The following is a 26,760-nucleotide window of genomic DNA, read 5'->3' as shown; positions in this document are numbered from 1 at the left end:
TCCACACAATTTATCAATCAGAAATATATATAATTCAGCTTTTTCACAGTATCATCTAGAATATGAGCTTCCTGAGGCAAGGTTGGTGCAGATGTGTCCTTGTGGATTTATGGTGGGTTTTACTTTTATGACCAGAGTACATAGGAACTCTAAATATTAGCCCAGGACTCCATTGTGTCAGGTTCTGTACAGCAGAGGAAAAGATACGCTGCACATCTAAGTACATAAGGAGCCAATCAGTGAATACATGGAAGCACCAGGAAAATGCTGAGGTAAGATTAGATAGTAATAGTAATCAGCACAGTGGTCACCTAGAGCTATCAGGCTTTTAAGCTACAGTGGAATGATTTGAATGAATGCAAGTGCTTTATGGATACCCAATTTATTAAGAGAAACATATGGGAAATCTTGTAGGTGGTTTTTCTTATATCTGAACAAATATAGGTAGTAGGTTTTGAGTGATGGGAACTTCAAAATGGGACATTACTTTCTTGAAGGTGAATGGGATGATGCATAGTAGTATATGGGTGAAGCAAGACAAGCATAGTAGAGACATGTAGAGGGAAGGTGACATTCACTGCAGCATGCTAGGAAGACAACCTCAGCGTTAGAAGCTGAAGCAAAGTCTTAGCAAGTGTAGGTTCATGTCAAAAGATGAACCTTGGGGTGCTCTTCCATGATAATTTGAAATCTAGTTCTGGAATGTCACTGAAAGGGGTATTACAAAGAAAGCATAACCTAGGTGAAAATATGAAGTGGCCAAAACTATGGAAGACAAATTCTGCTGGGGAATGACAGATGGAGGTGTTAGTCTCACCAGTGACCAAAAATGAGCACAACTCAAAGGAAAAATGAGGCTATTTGTGCTCAGTGGCTAGGCTTAAGTTGCATGCTGAGAAACATGTATTCAGTTTTGTTCCAGGATATTAAAGAGGCAGAAGAAAAAAATTTTTTTTCACATATTAAACCAATTTTTAGATGCCTAATTTCAGACAGTAGGTTGAATTCTGAGGTTTGTCATCATCTGTAGTCTATTTGTTAGACTGACAGTAATTAAATACAAAAGAAAGGATAATTTATTACCTTTTGCTTTTTGTGCATTTTCCCAGGATTTGTTCTCTTTTTAAAATTTGCTCTGGTGATAGAATTGCATTTTCAGTAGATTGAAAACACCCAACAGGTTTGTTCTTTTGTTTCAGCTGAACTTTAGGAATTAACCTAATAACTTAGAATTATATCTAGTTTTCCAATATATTTGTCTCCCCCTGCTGGTACTCAGAAAAAGCAGACATATGGTCTGCAGCTATTGTTAAACCTTCCTGACAAGTACAGAAAACAGCACAATATGAAGGTTTTCTCTATCATCCCTGTTTATCCCACAATAATGTCTTGAAAGAAAGCAGTATTTTGTTTTGCACAGAATCTTCCCATGGTCTGAAATGGAAAATACATAGCTCTAATTTTCTTGGAAAGCTGCATGAGGAAAGTAGGAAAACCTGAAGTGTAAAAATTTCCTATTGTAACTTATTTGAGATCAGTGTTATTGGGGCTTGTAATTTGTTAACAGTCTTAGCACATTCTCTGCTGTGTCACAGAATAGTTACCGTTCGGCTATGGAAATGTTTTGGAGATTTCTTATTAATTAGAAAACTACTATGTTGATGGTTTCAAAAAAAGCCCTTAGCTTTGGAATACACAGCTATGTTGCTAAAACTTAGGCATCAATGGAAAGCCATCGAGGGTAGAAATCCTCTAGAAACTTTGGTGTTCTTTCAAGACAAAGGATTTGGGTATAAAGTCTCTGTTCTAAGTTTCAGTGGATTTGAGCTTTTAATTAATCTGTCTTGACTCGGAGGTTTTGCAGCCATAGTAGAACCTTGTCACTAAGTGTACCTGGAGAAGAAAGTACTTTATTGCTTCTAAGAGTTTCTTTCATTAATGTAAGAAAGAGCAATTGGAAATATTTTTATACCTTCTTGTAATTGTTGAATTTATATTAAGAAAATCCTATGAATGAGGAGCATGCATATGAAACTTTTTTATTTATCAGATGTTCCTGTGGTTCAGCCAATTTTTATTTTCATTGTTGTAGGTATGTATCTTTCAAAACAGATAGAATTATGAATTTTTACCATAGTGAACAAAGGAGAAATTAATGTGTCTTATTACTACTATTTTCCATTCTTTACTGGTTGTAGTGATACTCAGCTTAGGTTGTGCAAGATATTTAGTAAATTTAATTTATTTCAAAAAACTTATATTCCGATGACTATCTCTGAGTACTTTAGAAGCCAAATAACCTCAGGAAGAGGTGCAGTGAAAGTAGTAGTAATCTACCCTTTCTACTGTTTATTTCGTCTGAAATAAAACATGTTATGAGCCAAACATTTACCAAGTGAATTAAAGGCACTTAAAATGCCAAGTTCTTGCCTTCAACCATTAGATGATAGCTTTAAACTATAAAGAGACTCTCCAGGTTTCTTGTTTTCCTTCTTCAGTGAGAATGAACTTTGTAAAACTTTCACATTTGAACAGCATGAGTTGCCATAGGCCCTCTGCAGCTGTGGCCTGTGAAGTGGAAAAGAAAAACAGAGGACAGAGGACTGGAGAACATATTCAAGAAGATAGTAACTATGTTAGGCTTCATTTCATCTTGAAATGAAATGTTTGATGCATCAGAGGTGCAGAGTGGACTAAATGTTGTCTTGGGACCCCTTTCAACTACGCCAGTTCTTTGGTTTTAGAACCGTTTTTCAACAGGGAATCGTGAGAGAAAAACAACAACTGTTGTTATACAGCTTAAGAAAGGCAGTCTTACAGCGTGTTTGCCAGCAGTATCAGGGGACCAGATTTAATTTCCTAGGAGAACCTGCCTCTTCTGTTTTCCAGTTGGCAGCCAGGCTGTGAGACTGCAGTATAGCCAATCCTAATCTATTTGGCTGCCCTCATTTTGCAGCATTTACTATATTAATGGCTATTGTCTGTGTCCACCTAATGATTTATACCACATAATTTTTAATGAAGAGTTTTTCTTCCTTTTAGTTTGATAGTATTTCTCCTCGGCTGTAATATCACAGCAGGCAGCTACTGCCTGTGTTTTAATTTTTGAATGTTTCTCATCAGTTGGTTTCTTGGCTTTATCTGTCCTATAGCAGATATAAGCCAAGACCCTTCAGGATATTTTATCAGGACTTAGTATACTGAGTTCCCTGCTATTATTTCCAACCTAGCATTTTATAAAATAATAATGATAAATCTTTTGATGCATATAAATATTTCAAAGAGAGAAATCCATGATGGTATTTTAAAGATGCATCTCTTGCTGAAGTACACTTAATACATGAAAATGGATGGCCAGAGAGTTAGGACTGAAGGCATTTTCATTGAATATAGAAAACCATAAATCATTGTGATGTAGGAGAACTAGACCACAGAGACTCATAAAGGTCAAAAAAATGAAGCTCAAAATCAAAATCTGGAGTCATAAGGACATGTTAAAGTCTTTAGGTTAATCCAAGTTAGTAAAGAGTGCTTGAAATTGTCTAATAAGAGATAGGACTATCACCAGGCAAATTTGGGAGCAGCTAAAATCTAGTAATGAAAAGCTTAAGTGGATCACGAAACAGGTGTTAGTCTCATGTATGCAGGTGATACATGCGCTAGAGAAGGAACCGTGGAATTCTGTGGAGTGTGCTAATATGACTCAGAGGACAAATATTTTCAGATTTTACAGCGTACTCAGATAAGTTGTACATTTGTTTCAGAAAATGCTTCTTTTCCTCTGAGAAGCATAATCTCACTTGAATTTGCTTCACGCCAGTAATAAAAGAATAACCTTTTAAATGAATTAACTGGAATGAGTAATCTAGTTTGAGGCTCAAGTTGGGTGACATACTTTATAAATGTCTGTGTTCTCATTTCAGTTATGCTAACATATGCATTAATTTTAGTTTTTGATCTGGGACACTGGTAAAGGGTATATACTTTCCACACAGGGGAACAAACCATATTGGGTGTTCCTGTGGAATAGAAAAAAAAAAAAATTATTTGTTTCTTAGAAATAGTTGCTAGTTTATTAATCTATTATTATTGTTGTTGTTGTTGTTTCAACATTCTGGAATTATGCTGAACAAAACACTGTGAAGAAAAACTATCTGTATCGTAGAGTTCGTGTTATGACACAAGATGAAAAAAATGCCTTGGAAAAAAACAAATGTCAGCATTTTTTCTTTCATCAAGTTTTTAAAGGGAATTTGAAAATACAAGTTTTTCAGAAGTACTTTGTCCGTCAGAAAGAACAGTCTGCCTTTAAAACACTTGCCACTTCACAAAATAAATTTGAAATGTCTAGTTTAGAAAAGGGGCCAGAAAATAAGATAGTTATTATGGGGGGTTTTATATAGTTATTTTTGAAGTTTCCATTTGCTTTAAGAAAAATCATCTTTTGCCAAAACAGAAAACAATCTCACAAGCATGTAGTATAGGAAATTATACTGTTTATATGAAGTTTGACTAATTTATGCTCATTTCCTTTTCCAATCCTTTTATTTTCTGTCTATAATGTAAACTCCATTGAGTATTAGCTGGTATTATATATTTTAAAAGTTTAACGGAGTTTCCCTTCTTTTCGTGCTGCATATGCTATTGCAATCGTAAGCAATGACAAGTAATTAAAGAGGGTAAAACAAACAAACAAACAAACAAAAAAAAAATCCCCCCAAAAAATCATAGAATCAACCAAGTTGGAAAAGACCTCCGAGATCATCAACCTTGATCCAACACCACTGTGGTTACTAGACCATGGCAGTCAGTGCCACATCCAGCCTCATCTTAAAAACCTCCAGGCACAGTGAATCCACCACCTCTCTGGGCAGCCCATTCTAATGTCTGATCACTCTCTCTGTAAAAAATTTCTTCCTAATATCCAGCATAAACCTTCCCTGGCAGAGCTTGAGACCATACCCTCTTGTCTTACTGACAGCTGCCTGGGAGAAGAGACCAACCCCCACCTGGCTACAACCTTCTTTCAGGTGGTTGTAGAGAGCAATGAGGTCTCCCCTGAGACCTCTCTTCTCCAGACTAAACAACCCCAGCTCCCTCAGCCTCTCCTCACAGGGCTTGTGCTCAAGTCCCTTCACCAGCCTCGTTACTCTTCTCTGGACCCGCTCCAGCCCCTCAATGTCTTTCCTGAACTGAGGGGCCCAGAGCTGAACACAATACTCAAGGTGTGGCCTCACCAACACTGAGTACAGGGGAAGGATCACTTCCCTGCTCCTGCTGGCCACACTGTTCTTGGTGCAGGCCAGGATGCCATTGGCCTTCTTGGCCACCTGGGCACACTGCTGCCTCATGTTCAGCCTTCTGTCAATCCAAAATTCCAGGTCCCTTTCCACCTGGCTGCTCTCCAGCCATTCTGTGCCCAGCCTGTAGCGCTGCAGGGGTTGTTGTGGCCAAAGTGCAGGACCTGGCACTTGGCTTTGTTGAACTTCATCCCATGGGAATCAGACCATCTCTCCAGTCTGTCCAGGTCCCTCTGCAGAGCCCTCCTGCCTTCTGGTAGGTTGACACTCCCTCCCAGCTTGGTGTCATCTGCAAATTTGCTACTGGTACACTCGATCCCCTCATCCAGATCATCAATAAAGATGTTAAACAGGACTGGGTCCAGCACTGATCCCTGGGGGACACCACTGGTGACCGGCCGCCAGCTGGATGCAGCCCCGTTCACCAGCACTCTCTGGGCCCGGCCCTCCAGCCAGTTCCTGACCCAGCACAGAGTGCCCCTGTCCAAGCCATGGGCTGCCAGCTTTTCCAGGAGTATATTATGGGAGACAGTGTCAAAGGCTTTGCTGAAGTCCAGGTAGACCACATCCACAGCCTTCCTCTCATCCACCAGGCAAGTCAGCTGATCATAAAAGGAGATCAGGTTGGTCAGACAGGACCTGCTGCTCCTAAACCGGTGCTGGCTGGGTCTGATCCCTTGTCCATCCTGTAGCTGCTGTGTGATTGCACTCAGGATGATCTGCTCCATAACCTTGCCAGGCACTGAGGTCAGGCTGACAGGCCTGGAGTTTCCTGGGTCTTCCTTCTTGTGGATGAGTGTCATATTAGCCAGCTTCCAGTCATCTCAGACCTCCCCGGTGAGCAAGGACTGGTGAGAAACAATAGAGAGCAAGCTTTTCTACCAGTTCCCTCATTACACTAGGATGGATCCCATCTGGTCCTATAGACTTGTGAGGATCTAAGTGGCTCAGCAGGTTGCTAATTGTTTCCTCCTGGATTACAGGGTGGGTATCGGCTTCCTGTCTCTATCTGCCAGTTCTGGAGGCCAGTTGTCCTGAGGACAACCTGTCTTGTTGAAAACTGAGGCAAAGAAGGTGTTAAGTACCTCAGCCTTTTCCTCATCTTTGGTAACTGTGTTCCCCTCCATGTGCAACAAAGAATGGAGGTTTTCCTTGCCCCTCCTTTTGCTATTGATGTATTTGTGGAAGAACTTCTTGTTATCCGTAATAGAAGTGGCTCGATTGAGTTCAAATTGTGCCTTTGTCTTTCTTTCTACATTAACTAACTATATTCCTAAACTCTTCATGAGTAGCCAGCCCTTTTTTCCACAGTTGGTAAGCTCTCTTTTTTCTCCCCATTCCTTCAAAATCTCCCTGTTCAGCCAGGCTGGGTGTCTTCCCCACCAGCTCACCTTTTGGCACACTGGGACAGCCTGCTCCTGTACGTTCAAGACTTGCTTCTTGAAGCATGTCCGTCCCTCCTGGACCCCTTTGTTTTCAAGGGCTGTTTCCCAAGGCACCCTCTGAACCAGTCTTCTGTGTAGGCCGAAATCTGCCCTCTGGAAGTCCAGGGTAGAAGTTTTGTTGATGGCCCTCTTTGTTTCCCTGTGTATTGAAAACTCTTATCACTTTGTGGTCACAGTACCCCAGACGGCCTCCAACCACCAGCTTCTCTCTGTTTGTGAACAGCAGGCCTAGTGGGTAGTTCCAGAAAATGCTAAAACATGTTGATCAGTGGTACATGTGGTGCTCAACTTTGTCACTTAAATGTGTTGCCAACTTAACGTGCATAGTCAAGGTAAATGTAAAATATAAACTGGTTGAACTAATGTGATCTGTTTAATGTGGTATTTAGCCACACATCCAGCTATCATTTAACTGTTTGATTTATTTAATTTTGAAAAAGAGACAAAACTGCAAGTTTGCCTTCTTGCTTAGAAGAGAGTGAAGCATCCCTTTGTTAAGAAACATGTAATTTTAAAAATAATTTAAAGCTGAGAAATACATTTTTAGCTGCTGTGAAACTCCAAGCGATTCAACCTGTAACAACTGACACTGGCTGCAGTCCTGTTCTAAAGGTTCCTGTACCAAGCTCTTTCAGGGACATATAGGTCATGCACAATAACTTCTTTTGTAGACCAATTCTGGCTGACTTGAAATCTCTTTCAAATCTAATTAACAGTGCTCGCCAAAGTGAGTGTTCTCACACTCAAGATCTTTATATTGGACCTGTGACAGATGATGTGTTTGATTCAGAAGTCCAAATCTTATTCAAAAAAACCCATAGGAAACAAATTTTATTGTAACTGTGCACAAGCTTTCTCAGGGCTTTGGATGTAGGGAACAACCAGTGTGTGCCTCAAGGTCAAGTGATAGCCAAGTGCCTTCATCCAGTTAGGGAGTTGTACTGATCAAAGGTAGGAGACCTGATTTACTATATCCAGACTTTGCCACACTGTGTCCTAAAACAGGGCACTCACCAGCGTGTGCAAGTATTGCTATTTGTTGCAGTTCTCAGTAGTTCCTGTGCTGTATATGTACTCTTTGTTATTATTTCTTAGTTGTAAAACAGTATATCTGTCTGTGTGAGGCTCTGTGCTTGAATTGTGATCGTTACCGTATATGATAACCACAGAAACCCTCTTCATTGTAGGCCTAGCAGACAGTGCTGGGCTCAAGGACTCCACACTATGAGATATGAACTTCTGATTTCCTTTGACTTGACTGGTTTTTGAATATGAATTAAAAAGGAGAAAGATAGAGAGAAAGAATGTCAGATGCTGAAGTTTTGTACTGCACTAATTTTAGAATGAATTAATTAGTGATACTGGAGCTGGAGGATATTTTCTGGGGACTCGTGCTTCATCCAGCCTTTTTCATTGCTGTGGACCTAGAGCATTCATTTATCTCTGGAAAGTAATCTGTAACTGTCACTGAACGCTAGAAATCAGAACAAAAAGTAGGAGGAATGGTTTTAGATTAGTTTTGTCAAGTAATAGGGCTTACAGGATCATACTGTAGTCTGTCAGGTATTCTTACTCTTCTGCTCATAAGCAAGGAACCCACTTCCCATTACAACCATATTTGATTGGAGGGTGGTCTTAGATGTCAACACGGAATTGCACCAAGTTGCATGAAAAACAGTGGCCCAATAAAGCAAAAAACCCTAAATTAGTTTCTACACTGAGAGACAGATTTGCAGTTGTCACTTATTTGGTGCTGGTCAAATGAGTGTACATGTTAGCACATGTGTCCTTTGTGACTAGATACTGCATGTATTTTAATTTTTAGCAGTAGAACTGCTAAATGGTATGGACAGGAGATATGGGAAGGGGAGATGAAAGAGGAAAACTTAAAAGACTTGAAATATAAACTTATAGGAAATCAGGCTTCATTAGTTCCAGTACTTATGGATCTAGTTATTGAAGTTATTGAAGTTATGGGTAGTGTAGCTTTATTTCATACATAAGTAATATTTCCATGAAATCAGAACTGACATAAACAGAGAAAGCTGTTAGAAACAAACAAACAAACAAAAAGAAAAAGTCTGTCCTGGAGTATCCTGGAGTTATTGGAATAACTATAATGGTGATTAATATGGGGTATTTATTCTTTTGTTTTGTTTTAAGGAAGGCAAAATAAAAATATTAAACCTCTAATGCAAATTCAAGGAAAAGTAAAAATTGATGCAGGTAAAGAGGGCTGCATCACTCCAGAGTAAAACATAATTCAGGTATAAATGGAAAGTGCTGTGCAGTCCATTAAGATATTACCAATATAGACCACGTCATACTTTTCTGACATTGTTCTTCAAGAAAATAACAGGTGTTTCTGACAGCCAAAATGGAGCAGGTTCAAAATACATGGTATTAAATTAATGATACAGTGTTACAAAAATGGGTCATCATTAAAGTGATATACTAGCAAGAAGATGTAGGAGTTAAAAGATGGATAAAGCTAACTGGACATACCACTGTTTTTTCCTGGAAGAAGAAACATCAGATTATTGAGATGGTACTCGAGGTCTCCTAAAGGAATTAGTTTAGACAGATCTTACTTGTAAGAGTTTTTAGTAATTTTGGCAGAAAATTTTGATTATATTTGCTAGTGACCTTAAGTTTTGGGGCATCATCTCTATAAAAGTTGATTTGCATGTCTTAGAAAAGGCACTAGATATCTTTCTTTGATGGCTAAAGTAATAGTAATGAAGAATGTTGTATCATAATTGCAAAGTCATGAACTTAATACAAAATCAACAGAAATTCCTGCTTTCACCTTGAGCCACAGTGAGGAACAAGACAGGAGAATGACTCTGGTGTGTAAGTTGTTTATGATGCTAGCTATAAGCCAGAAAGTTTATGCAGTGGTGAAAAAATTTAAATTCAGTTTTAGCATTTAGAATGTTTCAACATGGTATTTCCAATAAAGACAAAAAAGGTAGTCTAGGGATTCATGTATAAACTAATCTCACAAGGCATGATTGTAACAGTCTGGACTGAAGCTATTTGAAATCCCAGTTTTAGTTTCACATATTGCAAGTAATGTGATTTCTCCACCACTGCTGTTATCTCCAAAGCTGAGCTTATTTTGAAGCTGAATTTACCTGACAGCATTGTATCAATGACTAAAGTCATGAAAGCTCATTATGATTTCATCTACAAATTTTTGAAGTCTCTTCCATTACAAAGATCTGTCTTTGTTAAGTATACAAAAAACCTAATTTTACTGTAGGCAGTTCAGTAGCAACCTTAAGTCGTTGCAGAGTTGTGATCATAGTGGGAAAAAAGGGTGCATGAAGCATGGCATTGAAAATGACCTCAGAAACATGACTGAGCAGTTAGATAAAATTGTTCTGTAGCCATGCTTACTGTTCTTAAAGGACATGGTACGTGGTGGAAGTGAGCTGAGCTCTGGGAAGTGTTCCAAGGAAAGGCAAAGGATTGGGATTCTGACAAGTCAGAGTAGGCAGGGTTCTAGTGTATGAAGGACTAATATATAAATTAATTACAGAGTTGGAGAGGGAACACTGGGATTTCTGTGTACTCTGTGCTGTAATATACTGAGTTTTAAGGAAATACAAAGTCAGTGAAGGGAATTCATTTCTACTCAGGGAATTGTTAAATGATGTAACTTGTTGCAAGAAATTATTGAAGCTTAAATCTGAAGAATGAATAAAACTCCACACCACTAAAATTGTGCAGGATATCAGGATGAACTAGAATTACAATAGGAAAAAATTTCATTTTTGATAGCACAGTAAATAAAATTTTAAGGTTTTAAATCACTGTCCTGAATATTAACAATCAGATTTAGAGCTGTGCTTTTGGCATTCCACTTATTTCTGTGCTCCCATTTGATGATAACCAGGGAGGCATGTCTGATCTAGAATGGCACTTCCAGTATTACTCTTTGTAAGTGAGTGTTGAATCAGATTGCAAGAAATTGTCCCTCTGATTTATTTTGTTCCTTTTAGGCTTGGTCACCTGTATTTAAAATGGTACGGTGCAAACATAGTAATTGTGTTTACACATTTTATACTAAGAAGTCTGCTCATATGTAGACCTTAACACAAAGCAAAGCTCTCCTTCAGTGTTCTTCAATTCAGCCTCAGTAAATTGAGGGATGGATGAAGCCTGAATGAGTAATACGTGCTATTGCCATTATCCCTTCACTAATGCAGCAACTGTTGAAGAGTGCAAGACTGATTTGTTAGCTGAGCTGATTGACAACAGTCCTTAGCCATCCGAAAGCAATTAAATGGAACTCCATCCAAATTAATTATATTTTTCTGCCAGCATTTATTCTTACTTAGTCTCAGAGCATCAGAGTAATTTTTAATTTATTAGTCTGTCATAGGACTGTGCTCTTCATTGAAAATAGTGTCAGGCAGCACTGTTTTTACCCAAGTTATATCAGGCTGGGAAATAAATTTTTAAAAATCCTGAATATTTATTGATGGAGTTATTAAAACTACCTTTTTTTTTTTTTTTCTACCAGGATTCATTCCCTCCTCCCTTTTACATTGAGTTGTTGGCTTAGAAGACTTCTGCACTTCTACTACAGCCACCAAATAAAAGACACTAAGTTATTCAAAGCCACTGCCATTTATCTTAAACAAACATGTTCACAAGCCTTAAAAAAGGCAAACATACATTTTCATTGTGTTTATTTATAACTTATTTTGTATCTTCAGGATGTTGTGACTCAGTCTATTGCACCATTCTGAAATAATAATATTTAGATCTGAATGCTACAGTAGATGGGATTGTATTCTTCATGTCTGAGAATATAAACTCATGCAAACAGTGAGCTCATTTACCAGCATACACAGTGAATTGTCCTTGTAGCTTGAAGGCCAGGATATAGTCTCACAGTCCCACTATCAAGACCCTTTATGTTACTTGAAAACGGCATCATTTAGTGTATTTCTTTTCTGCTAGAAAAGAGTAATGTAGCCGAAAATAAAAAATATAGGAGTTGATTTATCTTTAATTTGAAATTTGAATCTTTGGAATTGGAATCTTTTATTTGAAGCCCCTCTGCAGATTGGGAGTGATCCAGAAATAAGTCTGCCCCAACATGCAGTTCTTGCTTTGCCTAGTCAGAGGGGCTCTAGATGGAGAAAGGCAGCTGTAGACTATCCCTGTGTTTTTTCAGCTATCTGATTCAGAGGAAGGACAGGCTCACTTTGATCTCTTTGTACTTTGAATCAATCTCCAGAAGGAAAAGTTGGGACCCCCCCCCCCAACAAAATAGTAGAGCTGACATGCTAGTTCAGCTAGCAATTTACTTGCATTTAGAATTAAGAGGGGTTGACTAGGTCCACAGCTGGCACAAATTGCTGAAACCCTGTTGATCCCCTCTAGGATGCATGACGAAAGTTGTAGTTACAGCTTGACAAATTAATCTCCTAGATGTGAACATTTCTGCAGAATAAGACAGCACTAGGAAATCCTAAATGCCTTCGTGGTCCCCAGCTCAAGGTACCCTTCGTTGGCAGCTCTTTGTGTAGTTCATCCTGCTGTGCGAGTGGCCTGGTGTTTCTTCTGCAACACACCAGCTAGGAGGCTGCACAACTGTCAAGGAGAAACAGGCTGTGCCAGAGATAGCACTTGAACCTCTCATTTCCTTTGTGGATTAGAGAGGAAGAGGAAACTGAAATCTCTCCCCAGATCCTATTTGCCAATTATACAGGCTGGATTGCCAGGTGCCAGGTCAGATACGAGACTGTTACTTAGCCAACATCTGCACAGTGCTCAGCACGAGACTCTTCTGCGTTATTGCTCTGCTCCTTTACTCAAAAGCAGCCCCGTCTTTAGGGGTTATTTATGAAGGTAGTGGCAGACTCCAAGATTCTTTATAAAGGCCATTTACATGGCTGTGCTGGTGAGGACACTGTATATGGCTCAGATAGTGTGGCTTTGTTAATTTACTGTTCTGGTAATGTCATACTACTGTGGATATACCACTTACTAGCAAAAATTTAATTTCCCACAGCTGAGTTTATTGTCTCCATCAGAATCAGTGCAAGCTCTGTGAAAAACATGAGATAGTCAATAGACCTGTATCTCTCAGCGTTGCCTGACTCAGCTGAGTCTTTTCACAGCCTTCCGTGATGTCAGGCAAAAGTTCAGAGAGTATATCCAAGTATTATTCTATCTAGAAAACCAAGACCTATATTCATGCTTTAATCTGAAATGAAATATGCTCACTCTATTTAAAGTATAAAAAGAGATTAATTCAGAAGTTTTGAAAATTTGCAAGCAGTTGTTCACAAAACTAGAAGTATACTGCACGCTTTCACATAACCTGCTTTGCAAATGCACTAGGCTTCCTATTAAATACTTAATGTATCCTGTCCCTTATTGAAAAGCTGATCCAGAATCCAAATTATGTATTGAAGCATTTGTGTGAAATAACTTGGTAGAATGAATATTTTGTTAAAGAGTTCTAAAGTACTTAGAGAAAGAAGTAATAACAGTGCATATAATCTTCTTCTGAAATGGAGGGCTAAAAGGAATATTAGACATATAGCAAAATCGGGCATCAGCAATTTGGTACGAAGTGTAGAAATGATCCATTACACAGAATGCAGGAAAAAAAGGAAAAATATTGGATTATAGGAATTAATCCATCAAAAACCTTGCTGGCAGCCATATGAAAGTAATTTGGAAAAAAAAAAAAAGGTAAAAAATGAAGTGTTGTTTGGTATCTTTAACTAGGGAAATGTTTTCACTTCTTTGCCTTGTTTTCAGAATGACTGGCATTTTATTAGCTGGTTAGTTTTCTAAGTAAAAAGAAGTACAACAACATGAAATGCCCTATCTATAAAGTTAAATCTGACTTTCCATTATAGTCCCAATGAAAAACTAAGTTCCAAGAAAAACTAACTAATGTTGCCTTAAACTTCATAGGAAGACTAAATATGTATGAACAGAATTTCCTGTGTTGTGAGAGGCTAGTAGGACGAAATGTGGAGAAGAAAGGAAAATTTAATAATGAGAGAGCAAGTTATTTTAAATTATTACAAGTTATTACAAGTATATTTGTTCTTGCTAAAGTCACAGAAGGGCTTTGCCTAATATAATCAGACAAATAGAAATAAAAATTAACTATTAATTTTTTGTCTTCTATAAGTAGGTACCTTTGATTATTTGGCAGAAATTTATTGATGAATTTAGTTCCAGCCTGATACAGGGTGCACTTTCTTAACTATATAATTACCCTTTCCTTTTTTCCCCTCCAATACCCCCTCCAGAGTGTTTTCTTGAATGCAGGTGCCATTTTAGATAGTACAGTACTTTCCATGAATGAGTTTACCACACAGGTTTGCAGCACAGACCATGTTGAACACTATCCATTGTGAAAAACTGACCATTTATTCCTCTCTTCCATTTCCCATCTTTTAAGCAGTTAATTATCCGTGAAAGGATAACGGCTTTCCTCTTAGCTTGTGTCTGCAAGTTTGTTTTAAGGGTTTTTGAGATACATTGTGAAATGTCTTCTTGAATTCCAAGTAAACTGTATCAACTCACCACCTGTATCCATATGTTTGTTGGCTCCTTCAGAGACTCTGATAGGTTCGTGGCTTCCTTTTATAGAAAAGCAGGGCATATAATTTTGTTCTCCAGCAGATGATATTTGTTCATGTTCCACTAATTTCATGCTTTACTATGATTTCCCTGATTTGTGCAATTGAGATGCCATGCTCATTTTTTTATGGTTTCCCTGAACTTCCTGTAGGATTTTTAAAAATAGTATCACATTTACAATCTTCCAGGCCTCAGATAGGAAAGTAAGTTTAAGCAAGAGGCTGTGTGGTACAAGTATTAGTTTTATTTCTGCTTTTGTAGTTATATTCTTTGGGTATATTTTTTTGCTCATGTTATCTATTTGTGCCATTATGTTTTCAGCTAACAACCTCCTGTGGTCTTCCCATTTCTAAATGTCCCATGTATGCCTTCACAGTATATTAGACCTATAGACTCTGTAGCAGTCTTTCTGTCCCTAAAGTCTGTGAAGTAGGACTTGGTCTTAGCTTTTAGACCTTACGAAGTACCTCCTTGAATTGTTTTCTGGGCTATTTTTTGTTGTGTTTTTACATTTAATATGCCAGGTTTCATTAACATTTCCATTCATTTTTTGTTTGTACCTGACAACTTCGGCTTTTTGAAGAGTGGTTTCATCTCCCTGCTGTTTAGTTCTGATGATTTCTTTTTGCCCTTCCTCAGATTTCTTGACAGACAGCAAACGTTTGCTCTCTGCCTCTAATACACTGGTCATGGTAAGCTTTCCTCTTGTAGTGCTCTGCTGGGTCATGTCCCTCCTCAGGTCCCTCATTAATGGTTGTACTGAACTCAGCTATCTTCTTTATTCATTTTTACTGCAGAGGAGAGGTCAGAAACTAGCTTTCTAATACTTTTCTGTTGAGTAGTGTCACCTTTAAAGAGAACAGAATTCAGCAAAAAACATTCTTTTACATTTTTCTGGAAAAAAATAGATGTCCAAAATATAGTTGGTTTTGTTATTGTATTCATATTTCTTAATGTTGGGCCCATGAACCAGAGACCTAGTTTGTTTAGTCAAGGGTAAAAGGTGAATTTCTGCAGGGGACTTTTCACAACTGCCAGTTATATTTCATTTAAAACCCCCAAAATACCCTTTCTCCCACACTTGCACCCTGATAACCCCACATTTCCGCCCTAAGGGGGCTACAAGAGATCAAGCAAGAGGACTCAGAATCCATGATTTTTGAAAGATACAGCATTTGGTTTCTGTAACTGTTCAAAGTCATATTATACTTTGTATGGAGTCATAAACTGACACACTAAGTGGTTTTAGTGCTTGACTGCTAAAATGGGGCCTTACCCAAAAGGCATTGAAGTCAATTTAGTCTTCCTCTGGTTTCAGGGTTGCCTGAGTTATTCTCAGAATTCCTGTGTCATTCTGCTTTTTTAAAAAGATAAGGACTTCCTCATAAATGGCTTCTCAAAAATTAAAGAATTGGTTAATGCTGACATCATATATATTCTTTATGAGTTGGATGCAAGGCTCTTTTGTTTGGCAGGGTGTTGGCAGGTTTAGTTGCCTTTTTAGGCATATTTTTCTCTCTGCACAGTTCAATGACTATAGTCAATTTTATTTTTTTTTTTCAAATCGAGCTTATTAGTCTAAAATTGTCACTTATCGAGATCCAGTGAAAAAAGATTTCCTTTGAAGCTTCAAAGTTGACACATTCTTTAAGGGAAACCTCATTAAAGGCTGTGGGAATACGAACAGTCCCTGATGAATTAACTTTCCAAGTCTGTAAATGCACAGAACCAAGTACTTATTCTTTGGAATAAGGAACGTGATTTAAAAAAATTGAAGAGCTCTAAACTCCACAGCTGGAGCACAGATGCCAACAAACATAACTTTGATACTTCACAGATGATTTTGAACACAAAGCTGTTCCAATTGATTCCTTCCCTACATTTTCCTTGGAAAAATATTAAGTGCTCTGTGGTTTGTTTGTTGCTGTTTTTAAGTGGTGAAGAGATTATACAAGTTCATAAAGAAAGGATTTTTCCTAAATGGATGCGTGCTTATTCAATGCCATTAATTAAAGTTAACAAACCATATGTTTGCATATTTTTAAGTATGCAGTAAACACAGTGTAGTTATCAGAGCTTTTCTGGACACGAGTTTTGAAAGGTAAATGAGGAGGAGGTATAGTTATTCCATAATAAGAAACTCTTGAAGGTTTAACTCTACAGAGTTTATATCATCTCAGAAGACTTTCTTTTAACCTTAAAAAAGCTACCTCTAACACTTTCCAATTAAAATCTAACAGTGAAGTGTAACTTTCAGTTAGTGTTGAAGTTACAGAAGGATGTATCCTTAATATGTACGTGTATATCTGTGACATATTTTGGGTTGTAAATAGGTAGTTTTAAAGGTGTGCATGCTCAGGACATACGTGGTAGTTGAGCATAATTTAAGCTCTTAGTAAGAATCAATTGCACAGCCATTTTGGGAGTGTGAAACAGACATCTGTGTTCTGTGGAGCAACTTAATCGAGGTTTGTCTGGGTGACTGCCTGAGGTAAAGGATACTGCAGAAGAAGGCTACAAAACTGATTTGAAAATGGTTAACAAAATTTTTGAGCTCTGACTTGACTGAATCACTGTCGTTCATTCTGGAATCAGGCTCTTCTGTGGAGAACTCACATTCATCTCAGTTTCCTGAAACCCATTTTGTCGTGGAGTGGTGATTTAGATAAAGAATGACTTTACCTGTTTCAGTTACTGGTTTAGTTCACAGTATTGTTCTCATTTCTCTTATTTTGAATAATACCAATTATTGATAAGCTTGGGATTGTTTCATTCATCAAAAGCAGCAAAGCATGAACAGCTTCTATGAATTACTACCAATAAAATCTGCATCTCAGTCACCATAAGTCCTTCACAGTCCCAACTATAATTGAAAGTATTGCAGAACAGACCTTCTGAATCCTTATATCAGCAGTATTCCAGGTTACACAGAATAGACAAAAGACAGCATTAGAAAACATAAAGGTTTATCTTAAATAGCTTGTTTAATAACAATGTTGTTATTTTCAGATCAGGAACCAGTAACTATAATGCCTGTTGCATATCTTCCATGCATCTTCCTTATGTTCTGTATTATGATGTCACCATTTTCTTATATTTATACTGTGTCTAGGACAAAACAGTGCCCATTTAAGGATTTAAAGTACTGTAGTTAATGAAAAAATACTACAAATTTTAAGGAAAGATATCTCAACACATTTTTTTTTAAATTCAGTTCATCTTTTAAATGTCAAATAAATCTGAAGAATATCTATTAGTGAGGGAGAAACAAATGAAAAAGCCGATAGTATATATACTAGCACATCCTACAGATTCACAGTTCACTGCTTGCTTATGTCATCGTAAAGTCTTGAGCTAAAAAAACAGAGCTGAATTGTGCCAGGACCTCTATTACAGTTCTCCTCTTCCTAATGCCTAAAATTCTTAACTTCCTGGAAAGTTTTTTGGTCGGTAAAAATCATTACATGCTAGATCTTCACAACATAACAAATTAAGTAAATAATTTCATTTTTGTGGGGGGGGAAAAAAAAAAAAAGCAAAATCAAAAAGAAGAGGGAAACCATATTTCACATAACAATGTCTAAAACTTTGATGGGATTTGAAGTGTTGGAATAAAAATTCCCCTCCCACCTCTGCTAGTCTAAGAGCTAATGACTCCTCCTGCAGAGGAGAGAGTAGCTCTACCTGAGTCAGACCTCATGCTCAGAACTTACTTTATAATTTACAATATTCCCCATGAATTGATGTTGATGAGAATTCCTTTCTGTCACCTTTTTTCCACTCCAACATCGAAATGGCATGCTATGAATGAGAAGTCTATGTTTGATTCTTTTAGTATGAAAATGGAAGCTCTCTGAAAAATAAAATAAATAAAGGAAAAATTAAAAAGTCAATTTCTGCCTTACAACAATCCTAAACCTTCTATGAAAGTATTTAAATACTGATAAACAAATTTTAAACCTTTAGAGTAGTTCTCCTCATTGTTGTCCTAGGTCTCCATTCTGAAGAGATTTCCATTTTACAGTCCTATCTGCATCCTCTGTATCAGATGAATATAATTACAGTATAATCACAGTCAGGCCAATGACAATCAGGTCTCTGCTGATATCACCTGATAATATAGATAGGTCAGATATAGAGCATCTGGATTTTTCTTTCACATTTTCTTATTTTGCCTCAGAGTTCTGAATTCAAAGATAATGATATTAAATAAGTTTAATATAACTTCACTGACAAAAAGTCTTCATCACAATAATGTCTAAGAAGCATGATTTCGGTTTTTTTAAAATTTAAAGAAATTATGAAGTTGCAAACTCAAGCAGAATTAAAGTTGCCCATGAAAATTTGAAAATACCCTTAACCATGCAATATTTTATGAAAAAATTGTTGCTGTCAAGTTAGAGAACAGATTTCTTGGAACTCCTACCAATTCAACACTTGTAATCCTGTTACCGGCAAAAAAGAATACACTATTCATGAAAAGCCAAGAAGTTAATCTTAGTCTGATTAGTTTTAATGTTTCTAACAGTCATAACAGCTTTATTAAATAGTTTTAAATTACATGCAGGTAGCATAAATACACAAACCTGTTAATCTCCCCCTTTCTCTGGTGTTAGGCTTACCCTTCCACTGCCCCCTTTATGTGTTAAAGTTGATGGTTGCAGTCTGGAGGTGGGCTTACAGAAATTTACCTTGTCCTGAGGTTACATCCATTTGATGACCATTAATAGGCCATGAGTGATGTTTATAGCCCCTGGGCTTCAGGTGTTGCTCTCCACCACTTCTTTCAAAGCTTCTGATACTCCTCTGTGCTTTGTTTTATTAAGAGGGTCTAATAGGTCATTTTAGCCATAGTAACAATGTTATAAATACCCATTAGTTACAAAATATATCTTGCTATAGACATTACATCACAATTATACAGAGTTAATGAAAAGTCAAAACAAAGTAGGTAATAGAGATCTGGTAATTAGATAATTGCTATTGCATACAAAACAAAAACAAATCTTCAGGCAGATCAACACAAGCACAGGCAAAGCCCAGCAGGTGCCACAGCCTGTCTTATTAGCCTAATGCAAAACACGTGGCCTGTTAAAAACAGCACTTACTCCCTATTTACTGAGCTACAAAGCTAGGAAGCATGTTAGTGGTTTAGTTATGATTAGATTTCAGGTGGACCATTCATGCTGGAATGGTTCTTCAGATGGTTTAATGGTACTTGCCATACCCATGAAAAGAAAACAAAACGCATTGGGTTTTCTGTATCTGAATCTCTTAGTATTCACATCCGTGTTTCAGAAATCCCATTTGAGCTAAGGACTGTGATTGCAACCTTGATTAGAAATAAGCTCTCTGTTTCTGGAATTTATGCAGTAGACTTCACGTCCACTGGAATAAATCACTTACCTCATGAGCTTCTGATTTTTAATGGTGGCTAGTAGTCTTATCCCATGAGCTAATAAAGATGTATCTGTTTTTCGGTCCTGTTAGGGAACACTGGCCATTCTCATTTAACTGCTGATTAGTAAGTAACTCTCTTGATCAAATGCAACTGTTTTATATTCATATCTCACTGTCTGCCAGGCAGGCCCACATTTGCTTTCACTTTGCTGAAAATGAGATGGTACACTGTACTGATAAAACTACACAATCTTAACATTACATGTTGCTGTTCTGATCAAAAGCTCCTCTGAGCCAGATTCTTCTGTTTATTACTCAATTAAAGTAGATACAAACCGCACAGTTTTCCTTCTCATCACTTTTTCTATGCCTGAAATTATTTTTTTTTAATTAATACTCTTCAGTGTATAAAAGGGGCACATGACACCTCATTAAAAGTCTCAAAGAAATCTGAATTTGGCATTCATGTAAATCCATGTGACCATCTAGCAAGGAATTGCTTTGTTTTGTTAGAAATACGTGCAATCTGTGCACCCACTTGTCCTTCCCGCTATTCTCCTGCTGAGAAGAAAGGATGCAGAGGGCTTTTTGCAGATAAAACACAACTTTAGGATGTGAGTAATAATCACACCTAGTACTATTAGAGCAGGAGATGTGGTTCCTGTATCTCACTCAGTTTCCTCCTGAGCTAAGAATTCTCTCTGAGGCTAAATTGATGGAAGGAGTGATGGGGATATAAAGTACTTGAGGTTGTTACTCTCATTTGACTTGAAAGAGTGAATGATTTAAATTTTGTTGAGGTTTAATGTCACTGAATCCTATAAAAAGTAATTTGCATTTTCTGTGATGTTTTCTGTCTTTGAGACATGTGAGCAGCCATATGATTATAGAACCTGTGTTCTTGTGTTAGCTAAACGCTCTTTGGAACATTCACACATACAAAATGAAATTGTCATTTTGCCTCTGAGCAGGATAAAGCCCTAACACCTTGGACTGATTCTTTCCAAAGTCCTTGTATAAAATGAAAAAAATCACCCTGTTGCATCTGCCACAGATTCTTCCAAAGAAAACAAATAGATAACTTTATATTTTGCAAAATCAGATACTTTCTTTGTCATCCTGCAGAGTGATCACATTAACTCTCTTCCCTTAGGGATTTTAAAAAAGTGCTTCCATAATTTAGGAAATGTCTTGGTGGTATCTGCCACAGTTCAAGGAACAAATAGCTTCAAGTTATGACTTCTCACAGACCTGTCTGAACATGAAGAGTCAGAGGTGCAATCTTAGGTGGCAAAACAGTTGCAAAAATATTCTTTTGCTTGTATGAAAAGTAAAACAAAACAAAACAAACAAAGCAAAATTAAAAAACTGTTCCAAAATAACATATATTGAAACAATTTGTCTAAGCAATACTTGATTTTAAGAGTAAGAATGCTGGGTAATGCTGCGTGATTTTATACATCTTAAACAAATTTTTAGTAAACTTAGAAGTACTGTTCCTCCGTGCTGAAATCCTTTCAGGCATCTCTCTTACGCCTCTCTACTGGCACACAAATACCTTATGAGGAACATGTGGACAGGGAGGGAAAACCCCAGGCAAGAGGCTTTTCCTTTTACCCCTTGCTCCGGGGGGGAGCGTGCCCTCCCTTCCCCTTACCCACATGGAGCCCCATGGCCCCCAGAGAGACCACAGGACACCAGCAGCAAGCAGGGAGAGCAGGCAGAGAGAGATCTTTATTGTTCTGGTCACTGTTTAAATAGCTCTTGGGGGGATTACAGTGTAACCAGTGGGAGTGCAGGAGGTCTTACAAACCAACCAATTACAAGAAAGGGTTAACAACCAATAGATGAGCTTCCAGTTATCTCTCAGGACATTCCAAAGGTACAGGAAAGAGTGAGGAATCTTGGGTAGGAGAAAGGTTTACAGAGTGAGTTACAACACCATTTTGGAAGCATGTTCACTTTAAACAGCATTAAAACTTCTACATCAAAGTTACCCCAACAATACCTGAGTTGAATCGCTTAGGTTTCGTATAGTACTGGGATCCATTAAGACTGAGATTTCATACATCATTCGGTGTCCACAGAGTGATTGCTTTTATAAACCAAGAATTAACTTCTCAGCATGTGGGCCTCACTTTCTGTACCTTTTCACTGCTACTAAAATATTTACTAAAGTACCTATGCCGTGATGAGAAGCCACTGTCTTAAGAGGTACTGAAAACGGTGGCCAAAACTTAAAATCCCATGTCCACATAATTTTGAACTATGAAACTAAAAGTTAAAAGATATACCATTTCTTGGGCTTTTTTAAAACTGCAACAGTATGAATAGGTGAATTAGCATTTAGAAAGCCACATTTGAGCCTTCTTTTTAAGGATTTGTGAGAATTTTATTCTGCACAAAGATTATTGAAAATTACATTCTGTCATCTTCGTTCTTCCCTCTCCCTTGGGATCCTCTTGACTGCTTGCACCCTCACACTTTCATCACCAAATTCTTACCAAACACCTGCATTTTCTTATCAGTGAAATTTGTTTAGCTATAACTGCTTTTATTTTATATAGTCACACCAACATCTGCCTGTGGGTATGCAAACTCAGTTCAGTGTCATTATCTTTTATTTATTGTCTGTATTGGTTTTCTTTTTCTGTTTTCTGGGTATTTTTGCCTATTTTTGAGGATCTTTTCTTTAGGCCTCTAAGGGAAATATATAAAGCAAAGCAGACTGCCTGTTCTACCTATTTTGGCCAATTTTCTACTTCTGCTGGTCTTATTGGTGTTGCCTTTTCTCTGGGCACCTAAAAGAAAGATTTCTTTTCCCAAGAAATTCTGTATTTTGGTGACAAGTTTCTCTGAGTATCATAGAAGGCTGTCAGATAGTAGGATGCCTTACCAGCTTGTCCAATGGGGCAGAAAAGCTGCACAGCATAAAAATTTTTGTTATAATTTTCCCTTTCCATATGTACAACTTTAAGCTACCTTTGCATCCCTGTCATGTGGTGGGTTGACCCCTGCTGGATGCCAAAGTTGCTCTGTCACTCTCCTCCTCAGGCTGGCAGGGGAGAGAAAATACAATAAAAGACTTCTAGGTTGAGATAAGGACCGGAAGAGATCACTCCCTGGTTACCACCACAGGCAAAACAGACTCTACTGGGGGAAATTAGTTTATTTTATTACCAATCAAGTCAGAGTAGGGTAATGAAAAATAAAACCAAATCTTAAAATACCTTTCCCCCACCCCCTCCTTCTTCCGGAACTCAACTTCATGGGAATGAGGGCTGAGGTGAGTTTGTCACACGTTGTTTCTGCTGCTTCTTCCTCCTCAGGAGAGGACTCCTCAGAGTCTTCCCCTGCTGCAGCTTGGGGTTCTCCATGAACTTCTCCAACATGGGTCCTTTCCACAAGCTGTAATTCTTCATGAACTGCTCCAGCATGGCTCTCTTCCACAGGGTGCAGTCCTGCAGGAGCAGACCACTGCAGCAGTGTAGTTATAAAACTTACCTTTGGAGTTTTATTTGATAAGCCAGAATTCTTTATAAATGGTCAGACATTTCAAATTTAAAATCACTATGTGAATACAAAATACTTACAGCAAGCAAATTGCTTTTTATAGAAAAATAATAAAACTAACATTTTTATTTTCCAGCTGTTAATGTCACTCTCCTAAAAATGCCAAAGAGCACGCTTACTGAGCTGTCAAAAGGAAACCTGTATTATAAACCCTGCGTTGTAAGTTCATGGCACCCATCCTGGCCTTGATTTAAAATTCTCTCATGTGAATTTAACTTGTGCATTCCAGCCATGGTTACACAGTTACTGGCATTAAGTCCTCTCTGCATTGCTAGGTATATATATGTTGGCCACAACAACCCCCTGCAGCGCTACAGGCTGGGGACAGAGTGGTTGGAGAGCAGCCAGGTGGAAAGGGATCTGGGGGTGCTGATTGACAGGAGGCTGAACATGAGCCAGCAGTGTGCCCAGGTGGCCAAGAAGGCCAATGGCATCCTGGCCTGCATCAAGAACAGTGTGGCCAGCAGGAGCAGGGAAGTGATCCTTCCCCTGTACTCAGCGCTGGTGAGGCCGCACCTTGAGTATTGTGTTCAGCTCTGGGCCCCTCAGTTCAGGAAGGATATTGAGGTGCTGGAGCAGGTCCAGAGAAGAGCAACCAGGCTGGTGAAGGGACTTGAGCACAAGTCCTATGAGGAGAGGCTGAGGGAGCTGGGATTGTTTAGTCTAGAGAAGAGAAGGCTTAGAGGTGACCTCATCACTCTCTTCAACTACCTGAAGGGAAGTTATACCCAGGTGGGGGTTGGTCTCTTCTCCCAGGCAACCAACAACAGGACAAGGGGACATGGGCTCAAGCTCTGCCAGGGGAAGTTTAGGTTAGATGTTAGGAAGAAATTCTTTACAGAGAGGGTGATCAGGCATTGGAACGGCCTGCCCAGAGAGGTGGTGGATTCACCATCCCTGGAAGTTTTTAAAAAGAGATTGGACATGGCCCTTAGTGCCATGATATAGTAATTAGAGTTGGATCAGGGGTTGGACTTGATGATCTTGGAGGTCTTTTCCAACCCAATCTATTCTATGATTCTATGATTCTATGATTCTATCTGAAATACGACATCATGCATTACCCAGCCCTCTTTTCCAGTAAGTTAATGTGGGTTTACATATTGCTTTGCTAAGCAAACACATTACTAACTACCACATGGCAGTCTGCAGCTTCAGCATCCTGAAGGCATGGGCCAGAGTTAAATTTTCCAGTCTCTGACATGTAGCTCAACTCTTGTATCTTGTAGGTATTTATGTCCCTTTTCAGGTATGTTGAAAGGAAAAATTTTGGTCGATGACATATTCACTGACAAATGTTTTCCTGCTCAATTTGATCATTGCAGTGGGAATCAATCCTTGCTCATCTCCTTTTTTCTTCCTCTGATAAACAAGTTTACTTGAATTTTATGTCAGGAAGTGGGGCAGAGCTGGCATGTGGAAATTTCATTAGCAACAAGACTGAGATGAACATAGCTGTGTATAAAGAGAAGCTAAGGATCCTATGTGTGCTTTAAGTAGTAAAGTCCTTATTTAAGAGCTCTCATGAGTATTGTGTTAAGACAATATATTTCTCTTATCTGTTCAACTTGTTGAAACTCATAAAATGCTCTATTTGAAACATGCTTTGATTTAACTTTATCAGGGAACCATACTCTGCTCTTGGTCAGTTTATTTTCATTACCACAGTATATTCTGTCTTACTTTTTTTTTTTTTTAAATCTGTAATTTCTTTCTCCTTTTGTTTTCTTCATTAACGTTCTGACTTGAATACCTTTAGCAGTGCCACCTTTCCTCTAAATTGTGCTTAGCTTTTTTGCTGAGACTTCAAAGAAGGTGTAAAATAAAAGGACTTTAATCCTCTCCTAAGGAATTTCCCCAGAGCAGTGGAGCATAGTGTTCAGAAGTTCTGAGCTGAAACACACAGGCTATTGTCAATTAAAACCAGATCTGTTTTAAGCTAGAGTCGTGCCAGCTACAGAGCAGCTCACATTTAAGGAGATGCAAAGGAAGCACACACGGTTATTTTTTGCTGTATCTTCCTCATGCTGGAAACAGAGCATGATATGAAGCCAGCATATTAGTGCTTTTTTAGTGCCTTTTTTTTCCCCCCAGAAACATCTGTCTTACCAGGAATTGGCTGAAGATCAAAAAGTGTTTTCTTTGCAACCACAGAGTTTCAGAAATGTGATGTTGACAAATTATACCCTTTGTAAATAAACTTTATATAAAACCAACAGCATTAAAATGGCTAAAAATTAAAAGTTTTTATGAGAGAAATTGATTTATAGGGAGTTTCTTAGATTGACACAAATTAAATAGAAAACATGAAACAGAAGGTTCAGCTCTGACATGATTCTGAAAAATCATGGGCTCCATTGGTGGATGGAAGGGCAGGATGCAGATTTGCCTAAATAGACGTGTTGCTTTTTGGGAAGCCATAATGCATGTGGAACACCTGGGTGGAAGTAGAGATATGTCAGAGTCCTTGTGAGAGACCCACATGCTTTTAGAACAGTTGGGAAGCTAGGTGATATAAGCCACAGCATTAAAAATAGCAGCAGAGCCCTATATTTGGGCATTTGAATCCTGTGTTAAGTGTACAAACTTTGACAAGCTGATACCCACTCATGGGAAAATGACAGACAATTGTATATTTATAATTGCCTTTGCAGTTTCACTTACTGAGCATGTTAAGCACAAACCTGTGAAAGTTTGTAGGTAGTTTGAATTTACATTTATTATCACAACTAGGGGCATAGTTTTCATGTATCTGTTTCTGTGTTTCTGCTTTTCAGCTAGGTAACTTGTAAAATCTTATGCTGTTATTTTAATTGTCCTTTTGCTTTTTATGGATTTTTTTTTCCCCACATAGCCAGGGGCTCTGACATATGAAACTGATGCTTGCTACAACAATTTAACCAGCTTAGGTGCCCCCCTTTTCTAAAGGTCATGTTTTCCCAGAGTCAAGTTGGCAGAAGGAAACATTTTGGCTTTTTACTTGTAGTGCTTCTTCATCCAGGTGATTACAAGCTATAGCTGAAGATGATTTTGTGTTTATATATTTGACTGTAGCAGCATTGATTGAAGTGTGGGCGTACATTCACATCTGTCAGCTCTGCTGTGACTTCTGCCCTGGGGAAAGGCAGATGTCTGTGGTGTGATAGCATATTAAATTGTGCTTAAGTGCATTTTCAGTTCAGTTTGCTTCCACGTGCCTGGGTCAAGGCTTGAAAAAGAGGTTTATAACATAATGTATTTTTTTCACCTACCTTCTATATCCATTTGCCACAGGTGGTGTCCACTCTCTCAACATCTAAAAAAAAAATAAAAAATTTGCTTTAAAGGAATTTGGGAAATGGGGTTTATTTTTGTTTTTCTCATTTCAGTCATCTACAGAAGAGTGGCCTTTGAGCTAGGAAGACATGGATGCACAT

The 26,760-nt window shown here is 38.1% G+C and overlaps 1 protein-coding gene across 2 annotated transcripts in view; it reads left to right on the top strand.

Moving 5' to 3' along the window:
- SEMA5A (semaphorin 5A) overlaps positions 1–26,760 on the top strand; it is a 324,829-nt gene that overhangs the window by 249,664 nt on the left and 48,405 nt on the right. The gene's annotated exons all lie outside the window — the stretch shown is intronic.

This window comes from Myiozetetes cayanensis, unplaced genomic scaffold (genome assembly GCF_022539395.1).
Source record: "Myiozetetes cayanensis isolate MyiCay16 unplaced genomic scaffold, myiCay2020 scf1, whole genome shotgun sequence".
Taxonomy (NCBI): domain Eukaryota; kingdom Metazoa; phylum Chordata; class Aves; order Passeriformes; family Tyrannidae; genus Myiozetetes; species Myiozetetes cayanensis.
The sequence above is the reverse complement of the archived record's forward strand: the minus strand, read 5'-3'. Positions and strand labels throughout refer to the sequence as shown.